Raw genomic sequence first — 14,128 nt, 5'->3', positions numbered from 1 at the left:
TTGATTTTATCTTATTCTCCAACTCCAAATAGTTACAAATAAAAAGGAACACTCATATAAATAAGGCACATCTCTTTAAATACTATGTACCCATACAACTTCAAGATGTACATCGTAGTCAAACCATGGGGAGATATAAGAGGTGCTTTAAAAAGAAAATCAACAAAACATCTTGAGAAATTAAGCTCTCATGAATAAAGTGTAACTACACAAAGGTGTGGTCATGGAAGACTAATTACATTGAGTGTGTGATGAAAACATATTGCTGGCACATTGCTAATGCTACCAAGACTAAACACCTTCCTCAAACTCCACAACCGTTGTTACAAAATTTCCACTATTTGTTGTAACTATGAACTCAAAACATTCTAGTTGAGCCCATAAAATCCATGTGTCCAATCTCACTCATAACCAATTTGTATAAACTGAATTTTCATTCAAATATACATATCCACTTATAGAATTTGTTTTTATGCTCAGTGTTCACAAAAATAGTCATTACACAGATTTAAAATTCATCAATAGAAGAATAGTTCAACGTGTTTTGATCTGGGGCACTTACCTTCACCTAAAAATATACACTATTTTGAAATAAATCACAAATAGACATATGGGCATATGTGGCACAATAAGTGAGTTTATGAGATGAATATGTAGTCAAAGAAGAGGATAAGTACATCAAAAACTTGGTCCAAGTGAACATAACCAATTTGATAAGTATAGATATTTTACATTTTGGAAGGTTTTTCTACATATGGGTTTAAATTGTGTAAAATCATGATGCTAATCTTGCAACTATTCCTTGGAATCACAAATGTTTAGTCTATATTTGCCCAAAAAGTTTGCGAAAATAATTTCTGGGTCCAAAATTTATAAACTTAACACCTATCTCATTTATAATAACATATAACAACCACATAATTGAGTCCAACAACTTGAAATGAGTGATCAACAATATTAAGTAACCCCTACATGTAATAGGATATTGGATGAACACAAGTGTGCTCTCCAATAGTTCTCCTTGGCTCACAAGCCCATGATGTGGAGTCTCTGTCATTTTCCAATACATTGACACATACTCCAATATAATTCCATGTAAAAATGCTTATATCCCAATGTATATGAATCTATTGTGAGATAATATTTCATGAACCGAAGTGTTCCGTCATAGAATTATCCTTGGGGTATAGGTCCATGCTGTGGATTCTTTATCATTTTCCAATACATTGGCACGTATTCCAATATGCCATGTAAAATTCCATAGATCCCAATGTATATAAATTTTGTTTTTATATGTGTCTTTATCATTGTCCAATACATTGACACATATTCCAATATTCCATGTAAAATGCCATAGATCCAGATGTATATAAATCTATTTTTGAGATGATATGTCCATGGAAGCAAGTGTGCCCTCCAAGAATGACCTTTGGGGTACACACCCACTTTGTCATTATCCAATAAATTGGTACATATCCCAATATGCCATGCAAAATGGCATAGATCCCAACGTATATAAATTTATTGGGGAGGCCACAATTTCTCCTCAAAAATAAGTGAAATTTCTAGGATGATTTTGAAACTATGGGATGACACATTTTGTAAATGGGTCAACTTTCTAGATTTTGGGTGTAACGGTTATTGGTGGTGTTGAATCCATTTCTACCAACTCCAATATTTTAAAAAAAAATTCTTCTTGATGGTGCTAAATCTATTTCCACCAATTCCCATATTTCTTTAAAATTTTCTTCACATTGGTGGAAATTATGGCCTATAAATTTATTTGTAAGACTATTTGTGGTTATATACTAAATTGATACATATTCCAATATGACATGTAAAATAACATAGTTAAAAATGTATATTAATTTATTTGTGAGAGGATATGTCCATAAACTCAAATATTCCCTCAATGAATGCTCATTCACAACAAATCCATGAAGTGGAGGTCCAATATATTGATACATATTCCATTGTGACATTTAAAATGGCATAGACCCAAATATATTGATGAGCCTCGGTATTGCAACAAGAATGTTGCAACTCCCAAGGCTAGTGACTTTAATTATCAACCCAGGGTTCTTACAAACTTAAGAGGTATCAACACTATATTTGCACCATACAATGTGTCCTTCATTTGTTGGTATGATGTAATGGAGTGCATGTACTGAAATCAAATCGTAAAGTAATAGTAGAAAATGAAATGGTTGAAATGGAACTTTAACCTATTGCCAGAAAAAAAGTACAAGGAAAAAAACCTATTCTAATTACATAAAGATCATGAACTAAATATAAATAAAACCTTTCTTAATCCTATTTATCACATGTGATTATTTAAAATAACTCAGCATGGAATGTTATATAACGAGTATTAACTGTTGCATGCATGTGCTAATTAAGAAATCAAAAGAACTATTTTTCTTTGTCTTTTCATTTGATGAATGTAAATGCTAATCTTCACTTGTTCTTTGGTAGGGAAGATAGGGATGGAGGAAGAGGGTTAAAATGGTCTTTATGGCATGGATTTCAAGTAGGGGCCTAATCCTAGCTTCAGTGATGATTTTTCTCAATTCGGTCTCAAAAAATGTTGCTAGAGGATTTCCTACAGGAAAAATATAAGATGTCTACACGATCCCATGTTTTACTACAGGAAGAGGCTGAAACTTAGGAAGTAGTATAGAATATGGAATGAAGCTTGAGAAAAGTGGATAAAGGGATAATAAGACATGGAGGTGGTGGACACTACCCAGAACTCAAGCAAGGGCTTCAAGATGGTTGGATTTTCTTAATGGAAATGACAATTTTTGCTTATAAAACAAGAATTCAGATTAAGATTGTAGTGGATTTTGGCGACATAGGTGGATGAGGCTAGGATGAGGTGAATGAAATGAAGTCTCCCTACAATGTAGAATCTCCTACAACAACACACATTATTGTCTGCATCTATACACAAATTCATTTATACATTCGAAAAATTTATTAAATGGAAGAAAACAGAGATATTGCCATCTAATGGCTAAGTTCATGAATGTAAGTGCTCTGAAACCAATACAGAACTTAAGAGATAAAAAATTACAATCACAACTTTTTCTAAGAAACTCGAACACAATTAACCCATGCTAAAATAAATAACGGAAAATTACTAGTCTAAAATCAATAAATTCGAGAACTAGTGAGCTAGTAAATCTATAAAATACCTATCCTAATCAAGTGCAAATACAATTGGATAATTTTGTTATTAACTAGAATTTATTTTTGATCTAATGCAAGTGGAACAAACTCAATTGAATCTCGTTAACATGCTCTAAAAAATAGCATAAATTTATTGTTCTTTTCCACAAAGGAGTTCTAGAAATCGAGATTTGGGAATAAACAAACTAATCCAAGTAGCTCAATGATTACTATGACCTTCCAAATATTTGCCAAGGATGAAATGATGCTTGTGATCCTGCAAAATAACTTACATCAACCATTTAACCCAATCCTATAATAAGAAATCATTAATACTAAAGGTAGAAATAAAAAACAAGAAGAGATGCATGTGAATCACAAGTAAAAATAAGAAAATAAAATTATACAAAAGGGTTGTGAGGCTCCTTGGATGGTCAAGCCCAAGGACACTCAAAGTCCTATGGAGGAGACCAATATTTAGAAGTTGAGCATGACACAAATCTTTATTATTTCCATTAATACAATTACTGTTAAGTTGTGGTATGTTCTATGCTTATAACAGTACTTATTTTCCTTATTATATTCCAAACATTAGCAATCACACGTACATAAAGTAAAGTGCAGATAGAACATTAAACGATTGACAGAAAACAAGCCAAGACAAGAGACACAAGATGTGGCGGCTAGCCATGAACAAACCCCACAATGTGTGGGGAAACCCTTTGATAAAATCTTCTTTTATCTTCAATAATTCAGCAGAGAGAAATAGTACAATAAATCTGAGTCATATCTGCAGTAGCAAACCCTAGATCAGCAACATCAGCATTAGCGGCTTCATTATCAAACTAGGGCAAACGATATCTCACAAACCAACCGTCGGATTGACTTCATTCGACCACCAAAAGTTGCGGCTTTCAGAGGAGGTTCAGATGAACCTACAGTGCAGTTTAGATGAGGAGATCTTCTAGGCCATGCAAGTCAATCTTTACTTCTGCAGTTGCAGCTTCAGTTTCAGCAGTTTCCGGCTTCAAACTAGGGCAGTCGATATCTTGCAAACCGTTCATTGGATTGACTTCATTCTACCACCAAAAGTTGCAGCTTTCATAGGAGTTTCAGATGAACCTATAGTGTAGTTCTAAAGATGAGATCTTCTAGGCCATGCAAGTCAATCTTTACTTCTGCAGTTGAAGCTTCAAATTCACCAGCTTCCGGCTTCACATGTGTGAGAGAGAGACCCATTTCAGCGCAGTAGAGAAGAGACTCATTTCTACGTAGTAGAGAGAGAGAGAGATGTGATGAGATGAGTGAGTCCAAATGAGGAAAAGTCCTCTTATATTTATACACAACGTTGGTGGGTGAATAGATGCGATTGTTGGGCTTTTGAGCCTACATGAGTTGTAGGCAGGCTTGATAATTCCATAGTCAAAATAAATTCATATCTCCATGAATACTTATCAGAATCGGATGATCTTTATATCAATCCTACACCTCTCGATGAGAGGAATCTAATAAAAATATTATCAGCCATGAATAGAATGACCCACATGAAGTTTTTCCCTGGTTTCCAATTTTAACACTCCCTCTAAACCATGGAGAACTTCATCTGCAATCTTTCTATTGGTCGTTACTATTCATCCATCAAATGCATTGCCCTGTACAGCTTGACCCTTGCCCTGCTCTGCTCTATTCTGTCTATTTTTCTTTGTCTTGTTCTACCATGCACTGATCTGTTCTGTTTTGCTCTGTTCTGCTCTGCTCTTGCATTGTTCTGTTCTGCTCTGCTTCTGTCTGAATTATGAAGAAGAAGAAATGATCGAGGATGTATCATACTGACTTAAAGCCAGTCTAAGAGTATGTACCACTGGTCCTAGACCAGTCTCAACCAACCCGAAGTCAGCGTCATAGTGAGTACAACTCCACTGGTCCTAGACCAGTATCATCCTCCACTAACTCAAAGTCAGTCTCAGAGTGCGTACCACTGGTCCCAGACCAGTCTCAGCCAACCCGAAGTCAGCTTCATAGTAAGTACCACTCCTACCACTAGTCCCAAACCAGTATCGCAGTCTCAGAGAGTGTACCACTAGTCCCAGACCAGTCTCAGCTGACCCGAAGTCAGCGTCATAGTATGTACCACTCTCGCTGGTCCCAGACCAGTACTGCACTGACACAAAGTCCGTCTCGGAGTATGTAACACTGGTCCCAGACCAGTCTCAACCGACCCGAAGTCAGTGTCATAGTATGTACCACTCTCACTGGTCCCAAACTAGTACTGCACTGACACGAAGTCAGTCTCAGAGTATGTACCACTGGTCCCAGACCAGTCTTAACCGACCCAAAGTCAATGTCATAGTATGGTACAACTGCTACCACTGCTCCCAGACCAGTATCATTAATCCCATATCAATGGAGGTCATCCTAGTGTAGGGAGTACGATAGATACAATGATGCATCCATCGGTACTACTATGGTCCCTAACTTCATTTCTTTGCTCATTGATCAGATGAGAGGTGCTTCCCATGAGTCCCAGACTGCATGGGTAGGATGCCTCGACAGGAGAACTAATCAATCCTATCCTCAATGGAGAACACATCAATCCTGTTATAATCGCCGTGGAGAACACATCAATCCAGGCTCCCATGGAGAACAAATCAATCCAGGCCTCACAGGAGAACTAATCATCCCGCTACATAGGACAGTGAATATGTTATGAAACCAGCTCAAGAAAAGATAGAAAAGAGAGATCAACGCCTTAGAATTCAGCCTCTTCGAGGGGGCAACCTCCTTTACATTACATAAATGAACAATTCTTGGATGATACAAATGACAAAACCTCCTTTCTATATATAGGAGTCTAAGGAGTCACAATATAATCCAGCCGACCTAACAATAATAATATCAAGCCACAAAAATAACAATATAGGGATTCTATGGGGCACAGAAATAACAATATGGGGGTAATAGGGGCACAAAAATATAAATAGGGGGTATAACTACAATAGTAATGGGGTAATCACTAGTATTATAGGGACCCAACATGCCCCTCTCCTTCAAAAAAGTGTTGTCCTCAACGCTTGAGCAGTTCTGGATACTTCTGCAGAAAATTCTCATCCTCCCATGTGGAATCTTCAGCGGATAAGTTCTTCCACTTGATAAGATACTCTGAAATTGATCGATTTCGTAGCTGTCGAGTTCTTGTTTCTATGATTGCTTCCGGTTCCAATATAATTTTTCCTTCCTCGTCAAGTTCTGGCAATATTGTTTGAATTCGAAGCTTGTCACCTATAACCTTCTTTAAACATGAAACATGGAAAACTGGGTGCAATCGAGAAGCTGCAAGAAGCTCCAATTTGTATGCCATAGTACCAATCTTTTCCAACACCTTGTACGGACCATAATACTTTGGTGATAATTTATTATCCTTCTTAGCTTGCTTTAGGGACATTTTCTTATATGGTTGTAGCCGTAGGAATACCCAATCACCTACATCAAAACTTCTTTCACTGCGATGTTGATCTGCCTGTTGTTTCATTCTATTTTGTGCCAACACGAGGTTATCCTTTAAGAGTTGGAGGACTTGTTGTTGATGTTCGATGTGATGTTCCACTGCCTGAACCTTAGAATTTTCTCTTAAATATGATGTGATGGATGGTGGTTGATACCCATAAAGTGCCATAAATGGGGTCATTTTTGTTGTTGTATGGAAGGAAGTGTTATACCACCATTCAGCTAGAGGCAACCATTTGACCCATTGTGTTTGTTTATCAGATACAAAGCAACGAAGATATCCTTCCAAACATTTGTTTACTATCTCAGTTTGCCCATCAGATTGAGGATGATAAGATGAGCTATGAGCTAACTGAGTACCAAGACAAGAAAATAATTCTGTCCAAAAATTTCCAGTGAAAATGGGATCTCTGTCACTTACAATAATCTTTGGGTTTCCATGTAGCTTTTGAACTGTTTCCATAAATGCAGTAGAAACTGTACTGGCTTTAAATGGATGTGATAATGCACAAAAGTGTGCATACTTGGTAAGTCTGTCAACTACCACCATGATGACACTCTTTCCCTCAGACTTGGGTAAACCTGTGATAAAATCCATTGAAACCTCCTCCCAACGTTGGCTTGGAATGGATAAAGGTTGTAATAGACCTGGTGTCTTAATTGTTTCAACTTTATTTTTCTGGCAAACCAAACATTCCGCCACAAACTTTTGAATATCTGATTTAAGGCCATCCCAAAAAAATTCCTTCTTAACCCTGTGGTAAGTTTTTAAAAATCCTGAGTGCCCTCCTAAGGGAGAAGTGTGCAATTCCATAAGAATCTTTTGTTTTAGCTGGGAATTCTTACAGAGGTATAAGCGATCTTTGTACCATAACGAATCATTTTGCCAGCTAAATGTATCAGAAGTACTGGAATCTTGTTGTAGCTTTTGAATAAGTGCCCACACTTCTTCATCGTTCTTCCATTCCTCCCTTGCTTCGTTTATCCAATCTGGTTGGATAATAGAAATGGCGCACAACAATGCTTCCACATCCTCATCCTTTCTTGAGAGTGCATCTGCCACCACATTTTGCTTCCCTTTTTTGTAGATGATTTCAAAGTCATAACCCAACATCTTTGTGACCCACTTTTGTTGCTCTTCAGAGGATAATCTTTGTTCTAAAAAGTATTTAAGGCTATCATGATCCGTTTTTACCTTGAAGTGTCTTCCCATTAGGTAGGGTCGCCATTTCTTAAGTGCATGGAGTATTGCCAACATTTCCTTCTCATAAATAGCTTTGTTTAAAAACTTTCCCTTGATTGGACGACTTTCAAAAGCAATGGGTCTTTCATCTTGCATTAGAACAACACCAATTCCATTTCCTGAAGCATCACATTCCACAATAAAGGTTTTTGTGAAGTCTGGTGTAGCTAAGACCGGTGCTTGGCACATTGCCTCTTTAAGATGTTCAAAGGCCTTTGTTGCTTCCGAAGTCCATGAAAATGAATCTTTCTTCAATAATGTTGTTAGAGGTGCTGCTATTCTCCCATAATTCTTAACAAACTTGCGATAATACCCTGTCAACCCAAGAAATCCTCGCAGATGCTTTATGGATGTGGGGATTTTCCATTCCTTAATGGCTTTAATTTTGCTAGGGTCTACCTTAACTCCTTCATGAGATACAATATGACCCAAATATTCCACCTCCTGGACTCCAAAGAAACATTTGGATCTTTTTGCATATAATTGTTTCTCCTCCAATAGTTGTAACACCCTGTCAAAATGTTCAACATGATCCTTCCAAGACTTGCTGTAGATTAGTATATCATCAAAAAATACTAACACAAATTTTCTAAGGAATGGTTTGAAAATTGAATTCATCAAACCTTGAAATGTTGAAGGTGCATTGGTAAGGCCAAAAGGCATGACCAAAAATTCATAATGACCCTCATGAGTTCTAAATGCTGTTTTCGGAATGTCTTCAATCTTCATTCTAATTTGATGATATCCTGAACGAAGATCCAACTTGGTGAAGTAAATTGATCCATGCAATTCATCCAGTAATTCATCAATAACAGGAATGGGGAACTTATCTTTAATAGTGAGCTTGTTGAGCTCCCTATAATCTGGACACATGCGCCATGATCCATCCTTCTTGTGCACCAATACTACTGGAGCTGAGAAAGAACTTTGACTCGGTTGAATTATACCAGCCTCTAGCATTTCTGCAACCATACGTTCAATTTCACTTTTTTGGACATATGGATATCTGTACGGCCTGATGTTTGGAGGAACACTTCCTGGAATCAGATGAATAGCATGATCATGATCACGCATAGGTGGGAGACCTTTGGGAGTCTCAAATACCTTGGAATGATTGTCCAGTACTTTTTGGAGATCTGGAGAAATAGATGATTCCAATGTGGAAACATCTAGCGAACATAATTGTGCAATTACACCTCTTTGCTCCTTTTTTAGAAGCTTTGTCATGCCATTAGAGCTGATTATCTTTCCTGGTTTCCCTGCAATACCCCTTAATTCAACTTCCTTTCCTTCCACAGAAATTTTCATGAAAAGTTCTTGAAAATTAAAAGCTATTGTACCCAAGGATTGTAGCCATTGGACTCCTAGTACAACATCAACACCTCCCATTGGAATGGAAAGCATTGGGCTAGTCAATACATATTCTCCCATGGATAGCTTGATATTATGGCACTTTCCAGAACAATTTATTGTTCCTCCATTTGCAATCATCACTTGACACTCTGGTGCTGGATATAGGAAGCAATTCAATTTTTTTGCTACCCTACAATGAATAAAATTGTGGGTGCTTCCTGAATCAATCAACACTATTACCTTTTTCTTCTTGATTTGTCCTTCTATCTTGATGGTTTGAGGAGTGGTAATTCCTGCCAATGCATTACAAGATATGGTCGGATTTATTTGTTCTTCATCTAGGCTTTGTTCCTAGAATATATCCTCTTCTTTTGACCTTTCTTGCTCCTTTTCTTCTTCCTCTTCACAATCTATGTAGAATAATTTCTTCTCACCACACTTATGACCTTTTGTGTATTTGCTATCACAATTGTAACAAAGCCCTTTTGCTCTTTTTTCTTCCAATTGTTGTGGTGTCAACCTTGTAGGTTGTGGAAGACTATGGGCAACAACACTTCCATCTTTATAGTTGTGAACGGTATGCTTCCTAGTTGCCATAATTTTGCTTTCCATTTTTCTTGCTAATCTGAATGCCTTCTCTAATGAATCAGGTTCCCAAAGGCGCACATCATGTTGGATATTATCCTTTAAAGACCCTATGAACACATCAATCCTATGCTCCTCTGGAATATCTTTTACCCTTATGTTCAATTTTTGGAACTCCTCAATGTGCTCCATTATTGAATCCTTTTGTTTGAGACTTATCAATTGGCTAAAAAAAGTGTTTCTTTTTGTATCCTCATAATGTGCTATCAATTCTTCCGTAAAAATTGCCCAAGTGATAAATTGTTTACGAGAACAAAGCCATTGATACCATACAAACTGATTTGGTTCCAAATATAAAGTTGTTGTACGTACCTTTTGTGGGTTTTGCACATTATTGAGATCGAAGAATTGCTCCATCTGTAATATCCATGTGGCGGGATCCTTGCCATCAAACTTCCTCATATCGATTTTTGGAACATGGTGAGTCTTCGATCCAACTTTAGAGTCTATGGAATCATGATTAACATTTCTTTTGTTCTCATCATGAGTTTCCTTTACTACCTTTTCACCATTAGTGACCCTTTCTTGTAGCAACTTTTTCAATTCATCCATCTTATCATCCATGCCATCAATTTTAGCGTCCATGCCATCCATCTTAGCTTCCATCTTAGCTTCCATGCCATCCATCTTAGCTTCCATGCCCTTTATCTTAGATTCCACGCCATTTACCTTAGATTCCACGCCATTTATCTTAGATTCCACGCCACTTATCTTAGCTTCTGTTAGCTTTTGTGAGCGTGACATTTGTTGCACTTGTTCTTGTAATTTTGATATATCATGTAGCATTTCTTCCTCTTCTTCATGAGTCATGCTAGAGCTTTCAGGTTCCTTACTAGGTGTTTGCATTTTCTTTCCTCGGGGCATCTGTTACCGATAATAATGCTTTACTATGCCCTTTGAATTCCGTTAAACCAAGCTTACACAAAAATTAAAAAAAAAACTACACACCTTTTTTCACTTTATAGAAGCCTGATATTGAATCTGATGTATCTCTGTAATTTCGGATCATCTACTTCTGAAATTGCTATCTGTAGTAGCTTTATGCGTCCTCTTTCCAATGCCACAAGTCTGAGCCAAATTGGATTCTCCAAGGAAGAGTTATGTGAAATCCCCCACAGTGACTTGCTTTTAGACTGGTTCAGTAGAGCGAACTTGTACGACGTGCCACGAGTCACTGTTTTAACCTTTGAATCTGAAACTCACCCACAAGAAACTACAGTCCGTCCTCTTTCTGTACCTTTTTACGAAATTTCAATCCGATCCTTAGAGAGAGAGTTATGACGATTTTCCCCAGGTCACCTGTTTTGAATGTAATTCAGGAGTCTGCAAAAAGGCCAAATTCCTCAGATCATATCTCCGAACATATCACGCGAAAAGCTCTGAAATTCGGACCCAAAGTTCAGCGCCAATTCTTCTCAAATGGGTTTTTTTTGCGACTTTTGAGACGTCACATAAAAAACGTTATAGCGAAAATGCCACGATGACCTATTTGGAGCAGCGAAACCCTAGAATCCAAAGCTCTGATACCAAATGTTATGAAACCAGCTCAAGAAAAGATAGAAAAGAGAGATCAACGCCTTAGAATTAAGCCTCTTCGAGGGGGCAACCTCCTTTACATTACATAAATGAAAAATTCTTGGATGATACAAATGACAAAACCTCCTTTCTATAAATAGGAGTCTAAGGAGTCACAATATAATCCAGCCGACCTAACAATAATAATATAAAGCCACAAAAATAACAATAGAGGGATTCTATGGGGCACATAAATAACAATATGGGGGTAATAGGGGCACAACAATATAAATAGGGGGTATAACTACAATAGTAATGAGGTAATCACTAGTATTATAGGGACCCAACAGAATAATCCTGTTCCACAAGAGAGCGAATCATCTTGTCCCACAAGAGAGCGAATCATCTTGTTCTAGTGTGCACCACTAGGGGAGGGTGAGTCACCCTGTGGTCATATGTTGCTCCAGTAGGAACTGCAAGCCCTCAAAGCTCCCAGAGCTCAATGTATGCAACATGCAGGACCCCTATACAAGGGTTTCTTGCCGACTCCAAGTTGTTTGGGAAAATCACAGATTAGATCTTTCCTCGGGGCTTTGACAAGGTGTATCAACCTGTACATCATCTTAATGTGATGGAGCTTCCTTTCTCATCGACTTACCATATCCTAGATGATGTCTATCTGCTGGAGAAATTGATGAATATGGGATTCCTCAATAATCAAATCCCACCACTGGTTGTTACAGAGAATCACAGTGGTATCCAATGTAAATCCAAACAGCTCACTGAAGAGCTTTCACAACCAGACTACCTCACACGAGGTTATGCTAGCAACAATATATCCTGCTTAGGTGATTCTCAAAGCCACCAAATTCTACTTCCTGTTCATCTAGGATATGGAAGCAGATCCCAAGGTGAAACAGTACCCGTAAGTGCTCTTACGGTCCACCACACTGCCTGCCCAATCAAAATCAGTATATCCAAGTAGTCTCACATCTCCGACAGTGTATCTTAATCCATGAGAGATTGTGTCCTGAAGACATCTCAGAAGATTCCTGGCATCAATTCAGTGAGGCTCAACCAAATATGAGCTCACAATGCTAACTGCAAAACATATGTTTAGATGGAGGTTCATCGAGAACATCAATGCGAATGCGTTTTTGAAACTCAGAGGCATTTCCCAAGTCCGGTCTGACATCACTACCATATAACTTCTAAAAGTTAAGATCCTCGAGGTAGCCACAGGCTTGCAATCCATCATACTGAATCTTTCCAATATATTTACCACATATTTTCCTTGAGATAGGAAAATTTCCCTTAGCTTTAGCCACACTTCAAGTCCTTGGTCCTTCATTTCAAATTTAGAAGCCATCTCCCTCTTACATTTGTGAATGAGAGGGTTTGCACCTATTAGAAAGAGGTCATCCACATACAACACCAGTATGAGAGGCTTGTCATCTTCAACCTTAAAGTAAAGGTTAGGATCAGCTTCACTCCTAGTGAATTCCAGCTTCATCAAGTAGCTATCGATTCTCTCATACCATGGTCGAGGTGCTTGCTTCAGCCCATAGAGAGCCTTCTTCAACCTGCATACATGAGATTTTCAATCATAAATCTCAAATCCTTCAGGTTGCTCCACATAGACCTCTTCTTTGATAGAACCATGCAAGAACGCGGTCTTAACATCCATCTGATGTAGGTTCCATCCTTGTGAAGCCACAAGGGCTATGATCAAGTGGATGGTCGTATATCTAGCAACAGGTGCAAATATCATAGTCTATACCTCCCTTCTAGGATAAACCACGAGCAAAAAAATGAGCCTTATACTTTTCCATAATTCCATTTGCTGCATGCTTTATCTTGTAAAGCCATTTTGAAGTAACAATTGTCTTGTCCAGGGTCTGGGAACTACTTCCTAGACATCATTCTCCATAATAGACTCATATTCTATGGTCATAGCATCCTTCCATATTTAATGTTTGATGACATCTGAGAATGATGAAGGTTCATTTTGTATGATCGTGCTCATGATGGTCAGGTATCCCTGATACCTGTTAAGTTTCTTACTTTGATGGAAGGTTCCTCAGGGTGCAGCATGTCCTTCAGCATCATCAAGTATCCCCTAAGCCATGAAGGCCTCTTCCTAGAAGAGAAAGGCTCATGTGGATGAGGATCAATCGGATCCATGGGTTCTTCTACATCAGGCATTGATTCATCATCCTTTTCTTTCAGTTCCTTGGTGTCGGCTTCTTGAGAGCTACTCAAAGTCAACAGATTGTCCACCTTGCTGAGAGCCATATCTTTGTCAAAGGTGACATCATGACTAATCAAGGCTTCCCTTTGACCGGTGGTGAACATTTCTTTAGGAGTTTAGGAACATAATGCTTGATGAGGGCATCGATTTTGTACATATACGACGGTGATTGTAGTTTTAGCCCATAAAAACTTTGGAAGTCTTTGATCATGTAGCATGGCCCGAATAGCTTCCATCATCATGTGGTTCTTCCTTCCCACCACACCATTCTGCTCAGGAGTATGTAGTGTAGTAGTATCCCTCTTAATGCCAACCTCAAGTATGCCTGAGTAAACCAATTGTAATATATCGGAGGTCTTGCTTTGGCTTGAGGGGAATGGTCCCCTTTTGAGCTTTCCTTTGGCACATCCCAAATGTACACCTTCTTTCTCTACTTGGAATTCGGT

Source organism: Pinus tabuliformis, chromosome 6 (assembly GCF_031772625.1).
Source record: "Pinus tabuliformis cultivar Carrire ecotype Pingquan chromosome 6, CPIR1, whole genome shotgun sequence".
NCBI classification, from domain to species: Eukaryota; Viridiplantae; Streptophyta; class Pinopsida; order Pinales; family Pinaceae; genus Pinus; species Pinus tabuliformis.
The sequence above is the reverse complement of the archived record's forward strand: the minus strand, read 5'-3'. Positions refer to the sequence as shown.